An 18,482-nucleotide genomic window follows, 5' to 3' on the forward strand; every position below is an offset into this window, starting at 1 on the left:
CTCTTACCCTGCACGGATGCTCAGCATCACCCGAGCCGAATGTGAACCTGGGCTTTCCTACAGTGACCACTCAGTCTTTGCCGAGCTGCTGCTGATGGTTCCCCTTGCAGCCACGTCACCAGCACCAAGGTTGATGTCACCAAGTACTTAAGGAGTGCGTGTGAGTTCTCACACAGCTTCGTTGGTGCTAAGACCCTGAAATCAGTTCCACTAGGCTAAAGGTAAGCCCATCTTGCAGTGGCCCAGAAAGTATGCTTCTTTGCCTTTTCCTCCCTCCACTGGCCACATCTCTGAAGTGTAGTAGCCACTGCAGTGTCTGAGTGACTCTGAAACCACACTGTCTCTGTCCTGCCCCAGACCAACGGCTTCCTTTAGTAGGGACACCTGAGCTCCTGTCAGGCCTGCCTACTAGATCAGAGTGACCCCCCCCCCCGTGTCATGGAGGGTGACCGTCACACCCTCTAGGGAAGGATTGTGGGGGACACTGACCAGCCTACCACACTGTCCTGACCTAGCATACTAATATCAGTTTCTTTCCTCCTTCCTCTGCTTCTGCTGTCTGTCAGTCTAAGCTGCCGAGGGAATATTCTCTTAAAGGTTCTCTCTCGGCCTTTGCCCCTTCCCGACTGCCCAGTGTGCTGCAAGAACCCAGCCTCTGAGCTCTTCTAACGTGCCTTTCATCCATGCCCCTCCACCCTCTACAGCAGAACTGGGCTCCTTTTGAAGCACCACTTGTCACCTGCGGTGTCCTGTGCCCACACAATGGTCAGTCACACGCAATCTCCTGTCTTTATTCCCGCTGCCCCTGAGCACTGAACCTGTGATGGGCCCTTCTGATCTCGGCGTTGCCCACCATGGCCTTGCTTTCCCAACTGTGTGTTCTTCTCCCAGCTTTCTCTGTCTCTCTCTCCCCACCTCTCTCCCCCCCCTCTGTGTGTGTGTGTGTGTGTGTGTGTGTGTGTGTGTGTGTCTGGAGTTCACCTACCACATCAGAACAACCCCAATTCCATTCATTGCTTGTGGCCTCTCTCTAGTCAGTTTTTGCTTTGTGTGAACCCTAGAACTATTGAAACGCTTGTCTCTTGCTCTGTTCTGTCCAGTTGTAATCACTATTGCGTGTGGAGCTACATGAGTGTGTGTGGAGTCACCTCCGAGGCACTACAGTTCACGGGCTATAGGAGCTGCTTTGTGGTCTGTGTCCATACATGGGACCCTTACACGGAGTAGGCTCTCGGTGCATTTGGCTAAGAACAAGCAAGTAAGACTGGAAACAAAGCTCTGCTGGGGTGAGCTGGAGATCATGGATGCTCTGCCGGGGTGAGCTGGAGATCATGGATGCTCTGCCNGATCATGGATGCTCTGCTGGGGTGAGCTGGAGATCATGGATGCTCTGCCGGGGTGAGCTGGAGATCATGGATGCTCTGCTGGGGTGAGCTGGAGATCATGGATGCTCTGCTGGGGTGAGCTGGAGATCATGGATGCTGTTGGATAGAAACCGGAGGAGGGAAAGTGTTGGGCAGAGCTCTTGTGAGCTCAGTTTTCTGCCCCACCTCCATAGTGACTTCTCCCACTTTAAGAACCATTGGTGAACAGAAGGACAAACGGGTGTCAAGGTGACATGGAGAGGATGGGAAGGAAGGACAGTCAGGGAGACTGAGTCAGGTACCACGGGGAAGGGACCAGGTGGAGCTCAGAGAGAAGAGAGCTTCAGGACGTGATGGGTGTAATGTTTATATCAAGGAAGCTGAGGACTGTGAGCTTGGGTCACTGAGATCTTCCATTGCAGCTGCGGTGTCTATGAGGGACACCGTAGAGCTGGCAGAGAGATGTGCCTGTCACCTGTTACCTGCTTCTCACTTGAAGGAGCTGGTTGCGACCCTTGGGATTCTAGTAAGCAGCCTGGATGCTGTGGGAGTAACCTCATCCTGTGAATCAGGGCTGATGAAAACCTCTTTGGGCTTTTTACTCCAAAAGGTGTACTTATAGGACAATGTGTCTGTCACCTGGAGGGTCCTGGTAGTTCTAATGGAGGCGCTTTGAAATCAAACCAATGGTGCACTGTGGGCTAGGTGGCTCGAGTGATGTCCAAATTAATGTCATCCAGCTCCAGTTGACACAGATGTTCTCACTGACTGGGAAGCCAGGCAGAGCTGCCTCTCCTCTCACTGGGATAAAGTGTAACTAGGAAACTCCAGCAAGACTGGAGGTCTGTCAGTCATCCAGTAATCCGTCTGGAAAATAACTCTCCTTTCTTATTTAAAGACATCTTTTGTCTAGGAAGTAACAAGGGTGCTAAAACTAGTTCATTTATGCTTTGCACCACAAGTCCGCTATGCCTCGGGCACAGGGTGGGTCCTGCCGGAAGATTCCTAATTCCCACGCTGTGACATACCATACACACACACACACACACACACACACACACACACACACACACACTATGCTCCTTAGCAACATGCCACTTGTGCACACACCACACCTTAGCATCTGAGACTACTGAGTAAGTTGATGAAGAAAATAACCACAAAGAACATATGCAACTTTGGAATTCTGGAGGATCTTATAACAATTATTTTGTAGGGAAAGTGCTGCTAACAGTCATTCTCTTACATGCATTTTACATTTCAATTTGTATGTTGGAATCCTGTGGAGAGGAACGAGGTCTGGCTTTATAGGTATGTCTGCAGGCAGTAGTGAATCTAGATCTGCTGAGCGTTTTCTCTGGAAATCCTCAGAATGACATGCAGAGACATATTCAAAGCTTGCCTCCTGTCGCAGCCTGTGAGACCTCACTGGAAGCTCTTGGCTTGGTAGCGTGAACTCACACTTGTGTCTCATAAACTTTTGGTTACTTACAAGTATCCTAGGAGTAAGGGGCTTTGTGACTCTGCTAAGGTCAGAGGGCAAGAGTCAGAATTGGCTAAGAGTCTGGGTCTCAGACCTCATCTTTCAGACTTTGCATCCCAACAGGGGCATCGCTGGATAGGCTGTAGCCATGGGGCACACCCTACACCTATCAGCCTAAAGATGAGTGAGCCTGGAGCAATGGCCCTGCTGTACCAGTCGCAAGGCAGCAAGCCTTCCCCAGGACCAAAACCTCTGCAGATGCCTCCTGCCCTAGAGAAGGGGCTCAGGATGTCCTGTGCTGGGCCAGGCCTTTCAGAGAATTCATCAATCCTCACTGTAATGCTGTGTGAGCAGAGAGAAGCTGCCAGCCAGCCAGAATCAGGTCACAAAGGGGATACCCGCAGACAGCTCTGCCCAGTGACGTAGCCACCACCAGCCTCTGGGCAGAGCCAGTTACGTGAGAAGAGACCAGACTGGGTGGATTATCCAAGCCTGGTGTGGGAAGTCACCACACACCTCTGGTTCTCACCTGAAGATGGAAAGAAAAACTATAAATATAAAGGAATTAATACCTCCCAGGCTCTAAGACAGATTTTTTTCCCCCAACATCAAAGCGAAGGAACAAGACTGCCCCTGCACTGTTGAAAGGAGAAATAAGGGACAGAGATCTCTAAAGCAGAGTCTTCTGATGGCGTACCGGAGGACTTACGGAGAATGATTCAATTCCAAAACATGTGCCAGCTTCACCCCACCCCTATCAGTGCCTGATAAATACTAATAATATTCTCTTGCTCCTTTGGGTCAAGATCTGTGCCTCTGTTTGTCCAGACATTGCTGCTTGAAAGATGCAGGGCCTTGCTGGCAGACACAGTGTAACACCAGCAGAGGTGGGTGGGGCAGTATGCATCCCAGACACAGTGTAACACCAGCAGAGGTGGGTGGGGCAGTATGCATCCCGGTCAGAGTGTGCTCTGGACCCTCAGGACACTGCACAAACTGCCACTGGAATAATGGATAGGCGCCTGCTGCCAGGTCCCAGAGTGGTGTCTCCAGCAGGCAGAGCCTAGCAGTAAATTAGCTTATGCTTCAGCCTGGCAGTTGGCACTTGGTTCATTTGTAGATGCTAATTGTAATCTGATGTTATCAGCAGCAGGTAATTGAAATGGGCTTGATGAATTACTTAATTTCTTTTAATAGCTGAGCCCTCAAGAACTGAGTAAAGAAGATAAGGTGATCGGGAGGAAAACACAACAGCTCCGTCTTTCTAATTAGTGCTTGGTGGTTTCCCTCTTCTTTACACAAATGGTTATGAGCATGTAAGGCTGAGTGAGGCTGTGACTCAGAAGCCCCTCATGGGGGCATTTCCCACCAGGCAGCTCTGTCCTGAGCATTGAGAACTCTCCAGCTGGAACTTGAGAAAGGAGCCCCAGAGGGACCACAGAGGGCATTGATTTCTGAGCGCAACTTTGTTTCTCAGACTTTATAATGGGCTGCTCTGCCCTGGTGGCCCCGCCCTTCGTGTCAGCCCCTCCTGGGTGGCCCTTTTTGAGCACCTGCTGCTTGGAAGCAGCTGGAGTTCCTCAGTTGTGATAGCTCAGGCTCCTGCTGCTCTCACCTGGCACCTGCACCTCCCACACCTGGCAGTGTCCGAGCAGAGCATCTGCAGCCACGGCCCTGTAGCCAGGCCTGACTTGGCCAACAGTGGTCAAGGCAAATGTGTTCTGGGCTCTGCCTGCTGGGCTTATGGCATGGGACTCTCCAGAGCTCAGGCAAGACTGGAGGGCTCTCTTCCAGAGTCCGTGGCTCTGTTTTTGGATCTCAGGTTCATTCCTCAAGACCCAGCAGTTTGGGGTGACTTTAGAAGAATTTGGTCTTTTTGAGAATATTGAAATAACAGCATCAAGGTTGCAAGTTTTCATAGACATTTGGCAGTAACATAGTAAGTTATTCTACTTGGACTTCCTTTAAGGGTCTCTTGACATAGCCCTGTGAGGACAGCTATGGTTAGAGGAGAGGTGGCAGGATTCTCAGTCGTGGTGTGACTCTGCCAGTGCCCTTTGTGTAAAACCATCAGTGCCCCTAACAATGTTTTGTTTCTTTTTTAAGTCATTTTGCATGACTTTGTTTGTTTTGGGTGGGGGCCTGGGAGTGGGAAGGTGTGTGCATGGCCCACATGTTGAGGTCAGAAGACAGCTTGTAGGATTCTGCTCTTTCCTTCCACTGTGTGGGCTGCAGGGACTGAGCGAGTTCGGTCACCAGGTGGGGGAGCCTTTGCCCACTGAGCTACCTCACCACCTTCTCTCATCTGAGCTGTCCTGACATAAAATTTGTTGGGCCATCTTATGTGCAGGATCTTATATCTTTCTGATTGTATCTAATACTTTCATTTCTTGTTTTCTTTATTTAGCCTTTTATTTATAAATATCATATATATATATATATATATATATGGAAAATTATATCTGAGCTATGTATATATTATAGAGGATTAGTAACACCTCACCTACTTTGGCAATAAGAGTGGTCAAAATCTAGTATCTTACAGTTTTGTCTTATGCAGCACATACTCATTAACTACGGTTCCCATGGTGTATAGTGTAGTGTTAGAACTTGTTTATGTCTAATGAAATGGGTCATGCATTGAGCAACACCTCCTCTTTGCCTACCCCCAGCCTCTGACTCACGTTCTCCCCTCAGCTTCTGTGAGTCCAGCTTCACCATACCAGTGATGCCTGTAACTTTTATCTTCTGCTCCCTGGCAACTGTACTGACCACAATTCTAGGTTCATCTGTGTTGTCTCAAATGATTGGCTTTCTTCTTTCTCTGGGGCTTCATAGTTTCCGAATGTGTATCTGGACCAGTTGTCTCTGTCTGTCTGTCTGCTGATGGACACAGGTGCTTGTGCATGTCAGCTGTCACACACAGTGCTGATGTTGTAAGAGGGCAAAGAGGGGAGCTGGTCCCGCTTGTGTTTGTAGGTTTTGTGTCCATACACCAACTTACCAAACCCAGGTCTAACGTCCGGTTAAGTTACTGGTCAGCCTCTGTGTAACCTGGCCTGAGAGCGGCATCAGATTGCCCACGGCACAGCCCAGAGACCACAGAAGCCATCCTGGGATCCCCACCTCCTTCCCCCCCAGCCCAGGTGTGGCAGTTCCCCTCCCAAAGCCAGTCTGAGTGTGTGCTAGGCTCAGTGGTGCCTGCCTGGGTCTGTCCTCGTCGCTGCAAGAGCTTCTCCTCACTAGTCCCTTGGCTGCTCTTTCAGTCCATGTGCCACATGGTTGCCATGGCAACTCTGTAGCAACTCCCCGCTGCTCAATCTCATCATATCATATCTATGCTCGGAACCCTGTTCTGGGTCCCCGCTGCCCTCGGGAGCAAAACTGAAGTCCTTTACCTGCCGTTTTCATTTCTCCAGCAGCCCTCAGCATCCCGCACCACCTCTCAAACATCATCCAAGGGCGGCAAAGACAGACATCTAAATTCAGCTGGCATTTCACAGAGTGCCACTTAGCTCTCTGAGGATGAGCACTGACCCTCCTCCTCTAAGGTGCCCTACTGAGTTTATTTCTTGCCGCTCACCCAAACCCAATTCAGTGTTCCCCAAGCCACTGGCGTTCCTCACACCAATATGTCTTCCTCCCCAGATACTGTCCTTCCTTGTGGAGTGAAAAGCCCTCCTTATTCTTTTATTACCCTGAAGCCAGAAAAACTGGCTTAGAAGTGGCTGTGTTCACTCCACCTGTCGACCATTGTACACATGGCCCTCATGAACTATTATAGTTCTCTGCTGGCTCCATCATGCATTCTGAGGCCAGTGGTGTGTGTCTTAAGCTTGTAGGTGTCCTCTTCAGCCACGGCTAATGCTTGGTCCCAAATGAGTGATTACGATAGTTTGCCTGCTGTTCCCATCACAGAACACCACCGACGATGTAAGTCATAAACCATCCAAGTTGGTGAGGCTCATTGCTGTGGAGACTGGGAAGTCTAAAATCAAGGGAATAAATCTGACGAGGGCCTCCCTGGCTGTGTCCCAAGATGGCAAGGCAGAGGATGGCTGGACCAAGGAGGAGAGAGCACCCCCTGCAGCCCGCCTCCTCATTACCCCTCCATGAGCTAACCTGTTTGAAGGCCTCATCCCTCAGGCCTTCACTGCGGCAAATAAACTTCAGTGTGTGCTCACAGAGGACTGCAAAGCCACGGCAGTGTCTGTCTGTCTGTCTGTCTGAACCGGGCAGAGGTGATGGGACCCAAGCATGCTGGGAAACGCCGGGTATTAACCAATCCCAATCACATACACCCTTTCCCTCTTTCTTGCTCACTGAGCTCATGCCTGTATCTCATTCTCCAGCTCAGCTTCCATCCTGCTGTGGATCCCAGAGCCTAAAAGGCTCGTGCTGGATAACAGCAACAATTCCCAGACCCTGCCGTGGACCCTGACATTGCCTTTGGTGTAAACATCCCCCACATGACTTCCAACTCCAAAAGGCTCCAATGCCACGGTTTGTTCCATGGTCAGAGAATGTATATGAAGATGACCTTGATTCCTAAATTTTTGTTAAGTTTTAAGATTATTTATGTATGTACATCTGCATGGGGTATATGCAGGTGAGTACAGGTGTTCCTGAGGTCAGAGGTCAGAGGTGTCAGGTCCCCTGGAGCCGGAGTTACAGGAGGTCATGGCAGAAATGAGGGGCTTCCTTAAGAACAAAACACTGCCTTAACACTGGCACCATCTCTCTAGCCCAAACCTTTTCTTTATTTCAACTTTTTTATTTGTACGTATGCTGTATTGTGTTGAGTGTGTGCAGTGCATCATAACTATGTAGTATATCATGTGTTGCATGCATATGGTATATTATATGGTGTGGGGACAATATACGGGCATATACAGGTTCAGGTGTGCATGTGCAAACACACAGAGAGACCTGAGAAGGACTTCAGGGGTCCTGTAACTATCCATCTTACTTCCTTGAGGTGAGGGTCTCCCTGAGCCTGGAGCGAGGCCTGTGGCCAGCAAACTCTAGTAATTCACCATCGCTCCCTCACACAGTGTGGGCAGGCTCACAGGTGTGTGCAGCCACGGTGCTTTTTTTTTCTCATGGGGTCTGGGGATTTGAACTCAGACCCTCATGCTTGCATAGAAAGTGCCCTTACCCGCTGAGGCATCTACCCCACCTAAAACCTTTGAAATGAGCTAGAAATACGATGTGCTTGGGAAATAGTTAAAGCATCAGGCAGCAACTGGATTTTATCGTACCATTTTGATTTTTCTCCTTCAGTTAGTAGTGCTAAATTAAGCAGGTTTTCCCCCTCCCTTTACACAGTCCCTTGCCCTACAGCTGTATAAGAGAGTCTGATTAGCAAAGTAACTAAATAATATATTAACCTTTTGGATCTCGATCCAAGAAGTTCTCAAAGCGTGGGTACAATGGGGCCTTTGTGCAGGTTTGAAGAGTGCTAATATTTATGACTCTGGACAAGAAAATCACTAGGATAGCACACTGCTCCTTCTTTTAAGTACATGAACTTAATGGCCTGTTCCCTCCTGTGTTTAACATCCAGCCTTAGGAAACTGGTGCTGGCTCTGCTTTTTGAGGTATTCAAATAGCAGTTTCCACAAAGGAGAAATGAAAAGGCCTTTGTGGAAGCCCCATGCACCTTTAAAGTGGCTCCGGATAACGGCATGACACTTACCAAGTGCCCGGGTGTGCCCGGTGTAGCTTCTTACACACTGTTCATGATTGCGTTTAAAACACACACAGGCTTGTTACCATCAGGAACAGGAGCCTCAAAGACCAGGAAGAGACGTCGTCGGGGTCCCATTGAGAGTGTGGGGAAGAGCTGCAGCTGTCTAAAGCCAGAGCCGGAGCTCTTTGTGCTACCACTGAGCCTCCCTGAAGAAACAGCTAAGTTCTTAAGAAAGCTCAACTGGCTTGCCTGAGGAATGAGACAGTGAGACACAGCCACCAGGAAACCCAGAAAAGGAACTCATTTCTGTGGTACGGCTTCCTGAGTTCCTCTCTGGAGGTGTGCCTGCCCACCCACCAGAAGATCCTGCCGGACCTCACAGTGCAACCATCACACACATGCACACATGCACACACACACAGGCATGCACGCACATACAACACGCAACACACACACACAACACATACACATGCACAAAACACACAACACACGCATACACACATGCACACACACGCATGCACACGCACGCATGCACACACACATATAAAACACACATACACATACACACACACAACACATACACATGCACAAAACACACAACACACGCACATGCACACACACAACACACGCATACACACATGCACACACACGCATGCACACGCACACACATAATATACAACACACATACACAACACACACACGCACACACACATATACAACACACACACACACACGAGTGAAATTGAAAGAGACTCCATGTTTAAGACTCTTTGCAGCATAATTGGTAATTTCATGGTGACTTCAAAAAGTTGCTTTTCCAGAGACTCCTCCTGAGGCAGGGTGTGCACCCCCAGAACTGGAGGGAAGCCAGGAGGCGACTTTTAGTCACTAGTGCTGACTCAGCGTGTCCCCAGTTGACTTCCAGGCATCTCAGGCTGCCGCTGGGTGGCTTGGGTGTGCAGAGATGCTGCCCTCCCCGTCCTGCTGGAGAGCCGGTTGCCCTGGGGGATGGAGCACTTCCATTTGCCAGGGAAAATTTCACTGGTGCCACTCAGAACGTCTCCAAAAGCAGTTAAAAAGTGGGACAAGGGCTCTGCCATGTGCCCAGCGCCTGTGAAATAGGCCCTCATCAGAACAGCCCCTGTGGCAGAGCTTAACGGGCTACATTCTTAAGCCAGATTGGCAGAGTTGGCCACTTACTGGAAGCAGCGGCAGTCAGTAATTGCATTTCCCTGGTTCAGATGGTATGTTCTTGCAAATCCATTATGGGACACTGAGTAAGACAAAGACAGCTTATAATGCGGCCCAGCTGCTGGGGGTGCTCTGGGGGGACCCATAATCTGCTCTGCGACTCGGTAAAACTGGTGAAGCCTCACAGTAAGGAGACCTGGAGTTCAACCAGGAATTCCAGACTGTCGCCTTAGCAAAACAGATGGTGGCCCCCAGGTCGTGGTTCCGTCGGGCGAGCTGGCGCTGTCTGCCTCACAGCTCTGGGACTTCTCACGTGCCTGATGAAGAGAGGCATCCACATTGCCTTTGTGCCCACGGAGAACCCACAAAATTCTGACTGGGATGCAGGGTCTATGGCGAGACACTGAACTCTGTACTAAGCCCTTCTTCTCCAGCCTCTGTCTCCTGTGACTTCGGGATTCTGTGTGCATGCCTGTTGAGCTGGCTGCTCTTTTCCTTCCTGGAGAAAGGCAAACTACTTGAAGTATGTGCCGGTTTCTCATTCTGATTGCCACCCATGCACAAAGGACTCAAAGCAGTGCATGGGCATATGTGCTATGCCATGACTGGGGTTTGTGTGCTGTGCCATGGCTGGGGTCACCATAGAACTCAGAATTAAGAGAATGTAGTGGAAGCAGATACTTGGGGCTCATGATGGCTAGCTGACTTTGTGGCTTTGCTGTTTTCGCTTGTAAAATGGGCATAATTATAGCCTCCCCCACTGAGGACGGCCAGGACTAAATGTACAAACTTCCAACCTACTGAAGAGTTCTGCCCCTCTGTGAAGGGAGATGTCTCCAAGAGCAATTTCAAAGGTGAAGTGGGTGACCTGCCCTGTGTGTCCAGCAGGCCTGTGACAAATGGGTGATAGGCACATAATGACCCACCCCCTCACCTCCACCAACCACACTGTGTCGCGTGTGGGAAGTCATCGTTTGTGTTACACAGAACATCTGCCTGTTCTGATAGTGTGATCTGTGGATGGCGAAGATGTTCTAGAGCAGGCACAGGCCAGTGTTTGATCTCGTATTCTGTTGCTCACATCCTCCCAGTTAAAAACATTTCAAATGAAAAATACCCGCAAAATAAATAAAAATGTGAACGTGGACTTGGTTCAAATGCTGGCATTAAGGGACCTTGGGCAGAAGGCTCTCCATCCTGTGTACCATGCCAGGCAGGCACGAGCAGGTACAGTGCCCCGTGTCCCATAACTCAGAGAGATCTGAGTGGGCGTTAGATGCTGGGTACCAGACCTCACCTCTATGGCGTCTTGGATAAGTCCCTTTACCTATAGGGTCTGCTTTCAGTAAGAAGGACAATTATTAGAGTCTAACCTTTGGTTCATGAACTGCTCTGGGGGTCAAATGACCCTTTCACAGGGGTCACATATTAGGTCACATATCGTTATGGTTCATAACTGAAGCAAAACTGCAGTTGTGAAGTAGCAACAAAATTTAGTTTATGGTTGGGGGGTGGTCGCTGTAACACGAGGATCTGTATTAAAGGGCCGCAGCATCAGGAAGGTTGAGAGCCACTGGATCAAATGTCTGCTATTCTTCACAAGATTGTCACTGAATCCACACAAGGATGTGAAGGCTTGGTGATGAAGAGTGACGTCATTCCTGCTAAACAGAACATCCACATGCTGCTGTGGCTTTCTTGTCAGACTTGTGACAGAGGCCTCATTTCCCAATGAGGCCGCAGCAAGGAGCATAGAGCATGGCCTTCAAAAGTAGGCACACTTAGCTCGCCAAGTTCATAGCATGGTATTAGATTCCTTCCCAGTTCCGTCACTGTGGCTCTACAAGGCTCCTGAGATCCACATGGGCTCTCTCCATTGCCCAAGGGCAATCTGTGCCTGCCTACTGGGGACCTCGGCAGGGTTCTGCTTGCTAGTTTTGCAGGCTGTGAGCCCTGCAGATGTCAGGGCTTCCCCTTCAGATGCCTCTGAGTCCCCAATGCTTGCCTCTCTCAGTGTGTTCATCTTTGATGCCCTGTGAATTGATGAGGAGTGCTGAGCGGGATCGCGGCACTCAGTAAATGGTACTGCTGTTATTACACGCCCACAGATTTGTCTCTTTTAAAATCAGCTTACAGATGTCTGCACTCATCTCGATTAGCAGACTTGAGTAGAGGGTGTCGTCCACTGCCAGCATCTTTGGCTTTCTAGAAGATTCTCACCAAAGAAAGATGACAATGGCCCCAGCGTTCACAGTACAGCCCCAGCTGTCTGAACTCACACTTGGTGACTTCACAGCATCTTCTTGAAAAAGTCTGAAGTGGGAGCATGGCAGGGGCAGGGGAGGGAAAGGGTGGGGGAGGGGAGGGGTGTAGGGGACATGGGGTGGGAGGCAGCCAGGAACAGAAAACCTGGGTCTTGGTTCCAGACCTGCCCCGGTTTGAACTGTGGCATGAAACTATGTGGTCTGGGGAGAGTTACATCAGATGTGAAACAAAGTTGAGGAGCTCTGGGTGGGCGTGAGGGTAGGCCCGCAGTGCAGGCTCTGTAAACTTGGCAAGGACTGAGATCTCCCGTTCTGGAAGTGAGCCTGGGCCACCAGGTTTCTCCCTTATCTGTCCCTTCACTGGGTTCCCAGGTGATGCCAAGGCTCTGGAGGATTCAGAGTAGCTCTTTGTAAAACAAAACAGCAACAACAAAACCACAATAGAAAGACTTGACTTTGTGACTTAGTCAGATGAGAGAACCCAGATCCTTTTATGTCATGGATTTGCAGACTAGTGAAAAAATAACTTTCTTCCCTTATATGGCTTAAGCCATGAGTCCTTTTTTCCTGTCTCAACATTCTGGATCTTCAGTGTGATCTTGTTTTGTTTGCTTCTAAACATGTTCTGTAATAATCAGAGGAGCAGCAGTGTTCCCACAAAGTATCTGCTAGCATTCCCTGCCTCCACGCCTGGGAGACCCCCCACAGCTCCGCCTGGCTTACCTGCAGTGTGCCTTGAAGAGGGAAGCCTTCTAAATGGTTGCCAAGTGATAGATTCCCTGTGGGGATAGGAACAGCAGTGCTTCCCAGCAGTGTTGTAACTGACAAGGAGGCCCAAGCCATCAAAGTGGCTCATCAGCTTCCTGATATTTATAAGAGATTTCGGTGAAATGGCCACTCATACCTTTGTGACCATACACACTGACCCATCTGTCATTAGTCAGCTTTTGTCCGTTTGTCTTATCTGCTCTCTACCCACCCTACCTCCCGTCAGTCCTTCAGATAATCTTTGGACACCTGCCATTCTTAGGGACATTCTGCTGGGAGACCAAGCTCAGTGGGCTGGGAGACAGGAGACTCTGCTATTGTCTGTTCCACAGGAGGCCACTTTTCTGTGACACCTCCCTCCAGAATGAACCCAAAGGCCAGTGACACCCCCCCCCCCGAGAGTCTCAGGTCTATGCACAGCGAGGCGTTTCAGCATCCTTCAAAAGGCTTTGTGATGTGGGGACTCTAGAGTGATGGTTTGGATGGTGGTGTGCCTGTGTGACGGTGTTTGGATGACGGTGTGCCTGCACGACAGTTGTTCTGTGGATGGTTAAGGGAGGTAGACAGAGCGCGGCATGCAAGTCCTACACCGATCTTCTTTGCCTCTTCTTTGTTCTCTTTTTACGACTCCAGTAACGGGAGTTTTATTACAGCAGTTTGTGTTCTCAGCTCTTTTGCTGAGGCTCTGCATAATTTATGATCTAGATTCCAAAATGTTAGTGAATTGCTCCACCAGAAATAATGGAATGTGACAGCAGTGGATTCCTCATTCTTGGCCCAAATATTTGTGTCTGTGGTTTGCAAGTCATTTCATAGCACGACTGCTGCATTGCTCAAGCTGTTACCAGGATGGATTCTGACAAAGGAAGAGAATTTGGGTGACTATAAAAGCACAAAATGGGTGGGTCAACAGCACTGCACTTGTGTGCATGGGGGTTGGGAGCGGGAAGAGAGAGAGAGAGGTCTCTTGCCCTCTCCTCCAGCAGGTGCACCCTACCCCTCAAGCCAGGCAGAATAGCTGTGTTAGATTTGTGATTTCAACCCCAGCCTCTGTGCTGATTAGCCCCCACTGGGCACCATCCTGCTGGAATAAAGCAGTCATCTGACCTCTCAGTGTATGACAAGAAGCACCCCAGGGAAAAACGTCCAGTTATGGTGGTGACTGTGAAGCCTCGGGGAAACTGTGCACCAAAGGCACTGTGCTGACTCATCTTTATTAGGACATTGCCCAGCAATGTCAAATGTCAGAGATCTGGAGGCAGAATATACTATATATATGCAAAAATCACTTAAGTTACAGAGGAGGAGGAGGAGGAGGAGTCACAGCACAGAAAAGACTGTTCCTGGTGTCGATGTGGCTTTGTTGGTGAATCACAGGGGCTTAGTGGCCACAGAACTGAATGTCTGAGGCACTGGGAGGTTCGTCTTGGTATTGAATTGTCCTTCCTATGGCAAAAATGAGGCAAAATCATCTGACCAGATTCCTAGACTCCCCCTGAGTCTGGGGCTGACAGGAAACAACAGCTGTAGACTCCAAGGAGGAGCACAGCTACAGCCAGCAGAACCCTGTTCTAGCAGACAGCTGCTTTTTCTCTGACCAGAACCACCGACAAATCACCCGGTGACCAGTTCACTAACGGCTGCACCACCACAGGGATCATGGAAAGGATTACAAAGTGGATGCCTTGGGGCTGAGACACAAACATTCCTGCCTGCCCCTTCACTCCTTGACTTTGTATCAACTGTGTCTGGGATACATAAAGAGAAACGGTGGAGAAAGCAACATCCTTGCTTGTGTATTTCAACAAACACAAGATCTGAATGACAAACAGAGCAGCACATGATAGCCATGATAGGCCGAGAGCAGGGGCGTGGTCGAGGAGGCCCCTCATACAGAGATGGAGTGAGGTCCAGAAAGCTGGTCTTGGGTTGTTGGAATTATTGGTTTAATATGTCCCTATGAAAGACACACAATTCAGATATTTTATTTATAAGCCAAATGTCTAGAGTGGGCAGACGGAGGGCATTCTAACTTATTACCCAGCCATTCAGTCCCTTGTTACTTTGTTTCTCCCTGCAGTAGGATTCTGGTCCTTCGCAGCTTCCTCTTCTGTGTCTGCCCTCTTCCCTTCCCCAACCTGGCATCTCCTCTGGAGCCTCCAGTCCTGTCTTACTCCCTCGAGGCTCTGCCCAATCACAGGCTCTAGCCTTTTATTGACCGGTTAAAATGGGGAAAGGTTCACATGGCATCGCTTGAGTGTGTGAGCATCTGCTCGCAGGGGGCAACCTCACATTGAGGAACCTGTTTCAGCTACAGTTTGCAAGCAGTGTCAGACCCACTACAGTCTTGGGTTCAAATGCCAACATTGCTCTTTACTCCTTGCTGACCTGTAGAACCACAGTCCTGAGAATAGCAACAAGGTTTCTTGTTATTAGTGATAGGACACCTCCTCTTCCCCTCCTCTTCTGCATTTAAAATATTAACTCCAGCCTTAGATTTCTGGGCCATGCTAATGAACCCATAATTGAAAAATAATTCCAGTAACTGTTTCTCCAAGTTAAAAAAAAAATCAAGTTTTAGAATCTGACCTGGAAAAATGCATATTTCTGATCTATAGGTTTGTTTATTTGAATAAGTAAAAGGGCTATAAAGCCATGCCTATTTAGTTATGTATTTAATTAACCTGCCTTTATTGAGAAGATTACAGCCATTTCTAGAGCATTTGGGCCATGGGTAGCATGACTGTGCTGTGTGTATATAGCCTGTGAAATGATTCAGGGACCCCAGAAGGCAGTGCTGATAGATGGAGCTGAGCCTTGGAGCTCTTACTGGGATGCTGTGTGGCACTTTGGTTGACCTACCCCCTCTGAAGGAGCAATATTCTGGAAGCAGATGTTCCAGAGGCTGCGATCTGGTGGGTCCATGTGAAGAGTATCAGTTCACAGCAACATTAAAGCTTCTTTAGACAGACTCATGTGCAGCCCTTTCATCTGTAGAGCCATTTCAGATCAGAGATGTATCATCCCCCCAGGCTATATCTGCTGCATCTGCTTTAAGGTTTCCCCTCAGAGGCCACCTGGTGCTGGTGGGACCTTGTGGCTCTCAGCTTCATCTTGACCCCACAGCTACTCTGCACCCGATGGGTAGGGAGGTCACCTGCTGCTTAGGGTGTCCCACACTCAGATCTCCCCAGGAACAAAAGCTTTTCCTTAGCCACCTTCCTGAACTGTTGCCAGGACATGGCTGGCATATTGTACGTGGGTCTTTCTACACAGATCACCTGGGCTTCGTGGTCCTAGCCTCTATGAGTGAAGCCAGAGATCAGAGGAAAATGAGAAGGAAGCTCAGGGCCAGAAAGCCAAAAGGTTGGAAGGAGAAAGGGACCATTCTGGGGATATGGGAGGATCAAGCAATTTAGAGCTTACAGGACTGCAGAGACTGGAGACCCAGGACCTTTAGCTCAGAGTCAGGAATTTGACCTACAGAGCTGGCTCTCAGCTGGGTGGGGAGGGGCTCCGGGCAAGCAGGCTTCCTCTCCTCCTTCCTGCAGAGGGAGCCATCTAACTCAAGTAAGCTTTCATTCAGTGCCCCTGACTCTGACAGCCAACCCCACCCACACCGCTCACTCAAAAACAGACTGTGGTGGGGCATCCTGTCTTTGTCCCACAGGCTTGTCTGTCTGCCCTCCCAGGTCTCCCTGAGCTGTGAATGATCCTCAGAAACAGAGCGCAGTGAGCACTAGGAATAGCTGCTTCCCACTCACAAGCAGGCTTTGTTTTCTGTTACCTCATGCTCCACTCTAGGGAGTTTACATTTCCTCCCGTAGTCCTGCCTTGCACACCTCCCCCCTCCCCCAGTCTACCATGTGAGTTGCTTGAGGTTCATTTCCAGCTGGTTTAGCTCATCCTTGTCCCCAGCACCTGCCCTTGGGGTCTGTGCATCCCTTAGGACAAGTGGTAGTTCACAGAAGGCTGGGCAGCATCTTGATGCTCACGTCTTTAATCCCTTTAGATCTCCCATCCCTTCCCAAACTCAGGGGAAAGGAAGGAGTGGACGGGAGGACGTGGAGTCTCATGCTTCACACTTGCTTCTGTGTCTGTGCTTGGGAACCAATGGCCATTGTTATCTCCATTTATTTGAACAATCCTTTATTCTTTGCTCATTCCTTTGAGTTCAGTTTAACAATATTGATTTCCTCCTAATGGAACACAAGCCCCATCAGATCTCTAATGCACATGGAGTTATGTGCTGTTTGGAGAGGCAATGCCGCCTAGTGGCAGACAGTTCAGAACGCGGTGGCAGCTGACACACATGGCCTCACATTCTGCCTGGGGTGGAGGGTGATATCTTCAGTCAGCTTGTTTGGTCTCAGTGATGAGCAGGATTTTCCCAAACTATTAAAGCCAAGGTGTCACTGGCCAAGTCCAAACCAGTGGCTCGGCGCCTCAGGTTGCCCTCACCTCTTGTCAAGGAGGGCTTTGGCAGGGCAGGCATCTTGATGGAAACTCGATACTGGGGGCACACACGGGACAATCAGGCCCTTCTTGTATGCTCTTGCTTCTTAGCCCTTCAGCTCCTCTCGAACACGAACTTGCAAACATTCGTTTGTCCTTACTGTTTAATTTGTGGCAGTGAGGAATCCACTGGAACATTTGAGGGTTTGGGGTCTCCCCCCTGGAGTCTAGCAGCCCACCCCTCTACAGTATTAAATACTCATAAAAGCAAGTTCTAACAATTCTGACAGTATCTTGAGATCATAATGATTTTTTTAATGTGAGACACTTGATTACTTATGACTGTCTGGCCAATGCTATGATCTATTCCAGGGAATGAGCTAAACTCCTCAGAAGGAGAGCTGCAATTTTAAAATACACTCCCAGGGAAAGAGAGATGGCTCAAGAGTTAAGACCTGAGTTACTATGTGGGCTCACACGTGTGTGCATGGGCATACATGTGTGGTGAAAGAACAACTTGTATTGCTTCTCTCCCTCTGCTATGTGGATCCTGGGGCTGGAACTCAGGCCTTCAGGCTTGGCAGCAAGCACTCTACCCACTAAGCCATCCTGTCATCCTGAGAAACTTGCTCCATTATCTTGTGAAAGAGTGTAATGGTAGACATGTGACTGCCACATAGAGCTGGAGCTGGTTCACACCCACACCCAGAAGTAACTGACTCCCTTTCCCAGAAAGATAGAGTCTAAGAAAAGTCTAGCTCTAGTAGAGGAGCCAGGAAAGGAGTGATGAACAGGGATTCTTTAGGGCACTGCTTTGTTCCCTGCAGAGCTCACACAGAGATGCATGGTAGTCAAGCTTGGGGAACTGGAACCAGACCCCAGGAAGAAGCCATAAGAGGGACAAGAGGACAGCAATACAGTTCTCAGAAGAGACTGGAAAGAGAATGATCTCTGAGGGCTGAAAGAATCTGGCTCTGCCAGCCTGGAATCCTGTATCCCACCAAAATGGAAATGAAGACATTCTCAGTCAGAGGGAAATCAACAGAATTCATCACCAGCAGACTCATTCCAAGTGTGATAGCTTGTATATGCTTCGCCCAAGGAGTGGCACTGTTGGGAGGTGTGGCCTTGTTGGAGTAGGCATGTCTCTGTGGATGTGGGCTACAAGACTCTCATCCTAGCTACCTGGAAGTCAGTCTTCCACTAGCAGCCTTCAGATGAAGATGTAGAACTCTCAGCTCCTCCTGCACCATGCCTGCCTGGAT

The 18,482-nt window shown here is 49.4% G+C and overlaps 1 protein-coding gene across 3 annotated transcripts in view; it reads left to right on the plus strand.

Annotated features, from left to right (window-relative positions):
• Ttc28 (tetratricopeptide repeat domain 28) overlaps positions 1-18,482 on the plus strand; it is a 422,057-nt gene that overhangs the window by 320,770 nt on the left and 82,805 nt on the right. The gene's annotated exons all lie outside the window — the stretch shown is intronic.

This window comes from Mus pahari, chromosome 23 (assembly GCF_900095145.1).
Source record: "Mus pahari chromosome 23, PAHARI_EIJ_v1.1, whole genome shotgun sequence".
Taxonomy (NCBI): Eukaryota; Metazoa; Chordata; class Mammalia; order Rodentia; family Muridae; genus Mus; species Mus pahari.